General features: G+C 41.5%; 1 non-coding gene across 1 annotated transcript; it reads right to left on the reverse strand.

The window, feature by feature from the left end:
• Nucleotides 1-201: 201 nt before the first annotated feature.
• Trnas-aga (transfer RNA serine (anticodon AGA)) lies at nt 202-283 on the reverse strand. Its single transcript has one exon. It is a non-coding gene; the product is annotated as a tRNA-Ser (tRNA).
• Nucleotides 284-6,365: the final 6,082 nt, after the last annotated feature.

A 6,365-nucleotide genomic window follows, 5' to 3' on the forward strand; every position in this document is an offset into this window, starting at 1 on the left:
TTTCTTGCAGTGTTATCTCGTCCCATCTTTCCCTCCCGGGCCCAAGCCATGATCACAAGCAGGATTCCTTGTTTCCTTATTTACTCCTCCTTTGAGGTCTCCTTTCTTAAATTGTGTCGGCCACTCATAAATGTCTTAGATTACCTGCCGAAGAAGTGCGGGGAATGCACTCTAAAAGAGAGACAGCAAAACTGAAGCAGACGTAGTCGGCAGGATTCGAACCTGCGCGGGGAGACCCCAATGGATTTCTAGTCCATCGCCTTAACCACTCGGCCACGACTACTGCTGCTGTTAATTTTAGCTGGAACATTCTATGTAGGCTCCGCACAGAAACGTCAGCTGCAGTAACTTGCCTTTGGATCGGAGGAAAGACGTTGTTCAGCTCTTCGCCTGTTACGGGCAGGTTCCAGTGTTACAGCTCCAATAGATTTAGCTCTTCAGAGAACTCTTAGAACGTATCCCAACGCCTTCTGATGCATCAGAAAAGGAGTTCTAGTCGAATTCCTGGAGAGAAGGGGAGGAAGAGAGAGGAGACCGCGAGCGCCAGAACCAGCTAGCTCAGGATCTTTGTTACATCTACCTGTTTGCACAGGGACAGGAAACTGCAGGGCTGAGCACCCCTTTGGTGATCTTTTGAAGGAACAGCTCCCAGGACTTTCTTTTCACCCACTAGGAATTAAAATACTGTTACCTGCAAGTTTAAAATTATTTTGCATGGTAAGACTGCCCCATTGTGACAAAAAATACTACTTTGAAAAAAGTGTAACGCGTGATACAAACTACAGTATGATCAATGATGATTTTCGTAGAAATACACTCTGGTCTAGCCTGTGCTTTGAATGGTTTCTGAGACTAACAAAGGGATTGGTTTTCTTGGAAACTTTGGAGATGGTTTGATCCAGATGTTTATTACCAGTTTCATTTATTTGATTTGTTGTTTGTTCAAAGTAGCTTTAATGTCCCGGAAGAGCAGCATACAGTGCATGCTGGAGCTAATGGTACTTACTGACTGGAACCCACCTTTAACTTTTTGATGAATTTCGGGAGCCAATTATTAAATGCAACTACTATTAAAATTAAATTATGAAAACTTACAGTTAAATTATATTAAAACTAAGGTTAAAACTAAAAAAGTCACCAATTTCTAATTATTTCAGTCCATTTTACTATTACATTAGAGATTATTTGCATCTAGTGTATCTGAAAGTCTATACAATAGGTGATGTGTATTTTACTTCACCTTAATTTAGTGATGTTGCTTGGGAAGCTTGGTATTAGCCACAGAGAATGGACTTACCCCAGGGAAATTGCACATGATACAAAGCATTATTTTTATCCTCTAAGAGCGGGTTATCATTTATTATCACACCACTACTGTTATTGGATCAATTTTGAACATTCTCAGGAATGCAGCAATTCCCTTTCCTGTGGGCTTGCTCTGGTTATATCCCCTGCAGCTTTGTTTTGGCTATTAGAATTCTGGTTTATCCATTCATCAGTTAAAAAAATTTTTTTCCCAAGTTGCCTTGCCATGTGATTGTACCTGGCACTGACCTCCCGCAGAAAACCAGGAAAAAACCTCTTGAAAAGCTGTGCTTGCAGCCTGGTTCCAGGCGAGAAATGCATTGCTGCTGTCCCATTTGACAGGCTTACAGTACTGATTTGGTTTTCTTTTAAAAAAATGAATTCTGAGGTGACAGATAGATTTGCAATATGCCATTGTGGAAAAATAAGAGAGGAAATGTTTCTGGTTTATGTTTTGTTTGTGTGAATATTAGAAAACAATTAAGCTTGTTCTTTCTTTCCTTCATTTTAATAAAAGACCATGTGTAGATCACCCAGAGTTTCAACTCTTCAATGAATCTCCTGACCTTTATCATGTTCTCTTTTTTTGATTTGCCTCTGAGGGAAAAATCAAGTTCAATGTCCACAAGGAGAAATGCCACATATTACATATGTGGGTTGCAGATGTGTACAGCTGTGTGATACAATCTACAGCAATTAACATATTATTAAAATCTTCAGATGTCAGAAGTGATACCAAGGAGCACATCAATGGACTCCAAACTATGGAGGTGGATTTGCAAGATGAATCTAGACATGGCTTTCCAAAACTCTACCACATTTATGCAAGTCATATTAGAAGATAATTTTTAAAAATTCATGCGATTCATTCTTTAAAGTGAGCAATCTTTTTTTCTTCTGTAATTGTTAATGTGTTTACACAATTTGTGAATCCTTCTCCCTTAAATTTTTCCCAGTTTTAGGAAGCATGATAAACATTAGATGTTTCAGAAAAGAGTACAGGTGAGTACCTTCAGATACAGTTATTAAATAAGTAAAAGAAGCATGCCATCTGTTATTATTCATACAGTACTTAGTATTCTAAGCATTGTGGTTTATATCTAGAGGTTCCCCCAAAGCCTTATGGATTTATAGGTGGGGCTTTAGGGAGGTGATTGGATCATAGGCTGTGATCTTTATCAATGGATTAGCCCATTGATGAGCTTATGGCCTGGCTGGTGGAGGTGGCCCACGGGGGAATGGTTTAGAAGGGTTTATGTGTTTCCCTCCTCCCTTGATCTCTCTCTGCTTCCTGACTGTAAGGCCATCTGATTATCCTTGTAATGCCACTCTGCTTTGGAGCCAGCTGTCTGTAGAATGAAACCTCTACAAACTGCAAGTCAAAGTAAACATTTCTTCCTTAGAGTTGTGAGTGTTGGATATTGTGTCTCCACGATGAGAAGAAAGACATCAAAGAAGTGTTTTATGGAAAAGGTATCTGAATTAAGAAAACAAAAGCCCTGTGTGCTTTTCGAAGTAATTGAAAAATGCTCTAAACCTGCTTTTTAATAAATGAAGCAGAGGTGATGACACAGCTGGTTCTGTTGTCCCCTGTAACTCCAGGCCAACCCCTTCAGTTTCTGGGTGTTTTATGATCCTCCTGACTCTTCCTATCATGAATTGCAGGATCTCTTTGAATTCCCATGCCTTCAGGTGTAATTTTCCCTGCCCTGCTCTTCTCCCCACAGCCGCAGGCCTGCTAAGCAAATACCCTTGCTGGGCGGTGACATCGGTGTATCAGAGGCATCCTCCGGTACAGTCATAAGCCTCCTGACACCTGATGCTGTGGCAGAAATGGAATAGCACTGCAGCAGCTCCAGCTCTTTTAAGCAGTCTCTGAGTTAGGCTTCAATGTCATGTAGGTAAATTCAGTCCAGAACATGCAGAATCTTTATTGGAATTTGTACGTTCATCTCTCACAGCTGTGGAGAGTTTAGACTAATCACAACTCTCACTGGGATACTATCATCTTGGTAATTTGAAAAAGGATCAGGAGCCTGCAGGCTTGGAACATCTTGAGAAAACTCTGGCTCTGAAATACATCATCACATGTGGGGGACACCGCTTGCTGTATCATCGCAGAGCGCTTAAAAATGCTGAAATCAAGAATTTCTCTGGCATGATTTCAAATGGTTTGAGAAATCTGAGAACTTTTTTTTTCCTCACTGCAAAACAGATTCTTTCCTCTTCCATCAACCTCGTTGCTGTCAATGTGTCCAATGTTAGGTGCCAGAAATGAGCCTAGCCTCTAATGATAACAATGCCAAGGTTAGCACGGCCGCCAGGGGCTCTCTCAAGGATCTGTTAGGGTGTATTTTGAGCCACAGACACGTTCTGAAGGCATGCACCCCTTAGTCTTTCTAGTCTCAGTACATTTCTCTTCAGCAGCTGGGATAAAGCCTGTCACATTTTGCCAGATCTTCTCATGCTTTGGGGCCCCTCAGACACCATTTTTCATTGATCCTGTGCACCCATATGGTAGGGCTTGGTTCAGACCTGGTATTTGGGAAGCAGTTTCTGACAGCGCAGAGGCCTAGTGAACCACAGCCATTTGTTCAAAAGGCCAGGATTCACAGATGTGCTAGAAGACTGCAATGTAATTTTTGACTCCACCCAAATGGATATTTTATCACCATCTGCATAGCAACCAACAAACAGATCAGTCTGTGGAGGCAAATGCTAATGCATGTGCCTCAAACCATCAACCCTCTGAGGAGTCAGCGGGCTTTTTTAGTACTACAGTTTTATGAATGTGGCCTGCTCTTCCTCTGCGTTTCATATATATATATATATATATATATATTTAACCAGGAGAAAATTAAACCTGATTCAAGAAAAAAATAGGATCAGCTGGGGGAATATAAGGGGTGTTTCAGCTGGGCATTAAAATGTTAAGTGGGAACCAAATTGGTGGTTGTGATCTAAATATCTCACAGTTAGAGCTTGGTGTTGGTGCTGGTGAAGCTTCCATTTCCCTCCACTGGCCATTTACCCCTAGGAGGAACCCAGAGTTCTAAGCAGATCCATTTGCCCTGTTCCTGAGTCACCTTTCCGCATTCCAGTGAATTTTTAGGGCTTTCCTAAAGGCACCTGAAAATGATATAGGGAAACAAACTCCCAACCTGCTAGGTGTCCAGTATGGGTTCGTGGTCTCTAAAATTGAATAGCAAATTTTAGGAACAATGGAGGTTGAGAGCAGAAATATTTATTGAGAGAAAGAAAGCTTTTGTCCGAGAGAGACAGAAGGGGTCCCAAGTGGCTTGCCACAGACTCTGTCTTTCTAGGGACTTTTATAGAGCAAAACAATGAGGCCAGGTGGATCCAAGTTGGGAACTTGCAAGGTGGGCGTGAAGTGGGACAGAACTATGGTTAATCAGTAAGATTATAATTGCTCAGGTAAAATTGATTAAATCGAAGACAAATGGGAAAGCAAGTCACATAGCAAGTGGGAATGCATAGAGAGCAGTGACTCTGCCTTAAACGGTTAGATTAGGGGCTCCTTTTGGCTTCCTCATGGTGATAGAGACCAATTTCAAATATCAGTCCCTGATGTTTTATCCTTAGGATGTGGGTACAATTGTTTGATCTTTTGAAGTCTGGCCCACAGCAGGAGGTAACTGTCTCCCCCACAGTTACAAGGTGTCTGGCTTTCTGTGCTCGTTTCTTTCAGGGTCCAGCCCTATCTGACTGCCTTTAATGTTTCTAACTCAGCTGCCTGTAACATTAGTACCTACCTTACAGTGAACTGCCCAAGGAATAGTTGGGGTCTAGGAAGGACTTTTGTAATCGTGTGTAAAACTATTTGATTTTATAAACAAGGCAATTAAGGCTAAAGAGGTGAAATCATTTAGAAATTCTTTGATTCTTTGGAGAGTTTCATTGTACCATTCATTGTGTCATCTAATATCATTATTCTAGTTATTCTGGCTCATACTATTTTTAGTGTCTTTAAGATTTTCCATATAAGATTTACCATATAAATTTAATGCTAGATTGCCATATTTTGGAATCTTTTCAGGTTTGAATGAACATATTAATAAAAAGTTCTCTTCCCAATTCCAATTCTAATGGCTTGTGCCCCTCTGATATGTCCACAGCTCTGTAAATTAATGGCTACAATCTAGATCTCATACTATGTACGCAGACACAGCTTCCAAAAGAAAGATTATAGGTGATGCTGTCAATGAAGGGAACTAGCATTGCAGAACCATGAACTGAATCCTTCCACAGCACCCACAGCATATTTTCTGGACTTTGGTTTCTTTGTTGTGAAATTCATATTATCTCTGACTACATGTGACCAGATTCTAGAAGGCATTTGTCATTTATATGCCCTGTCTGTCTGTGGCTACTAAACTATTTTCCAAGAGTAGAGTGAACCCCCCAGCTCCTGAGGCAAACCAGGGCTTGTGTTTCCCCATCCTGGTTAGATCTGGACCACCTAAGTCTGGTACCCAGCAAGCAAAAGGCCACAGTGCTGTCTTTTCCACCAGTCCCTGTGTCCTTCTCTACTTGTGAGTAGTACACAGGGACTGGTGGACTGGCGGACTGTGGAAGTACACAAGGACTGGTTTCTCTGAACCCACTCCTTTGTCGAGGGGTATAGCAGTTTCCTAGGGCTGTCCTAACAAATCCCGACTAGAAACAGCAGAAATTTATCCTCTCAGTGCTTGAGGCTAGAAGTCTGAAATCAAGGTGTGGGCAGGGCTGTACTCTTTCAGAAGGCTTCAAGGGAGAATCTGTTCCTTTCCTTTTTCAGCTTCTGGTGGCTATTAGAAGCCCTTGGTGCCCCGGGCTGGTAGACACATCACTCCATGCTCTAGCTTTGTCCGTGTATCTATTTCATAGGGATACAAGGAACTGCATTTAGTACCCACCCAGATTATTTAGGAGACGCTCTCCTTTTAAACTTAAGTATCATCCGTAGGCTCATCTTCAAAGACTATTTTTCCAAATAAGGTTATATTATAGGTTCTAATAATAAGTGGGTGAGTCAGAAGAGACCTTCGGGGATCCCTGCT

Source organism: Cavia porcellus, unplaced genomic scaffold (genome assembly GCF_034190915.1).
Source record: "Cavia porcellus strain 051 isolate PalLab524CR breed Dunkin Hartley unplaced genomic scaffold, mCavPor4.1 scaffold_10, whole genome shotgun sequence".
NCBI classification, from domain to species: Eukaryota; Metazoa; Chordata; class Mammalia; order Rodentia; family Caviidae; genus Cavia; species Cavia porcellus.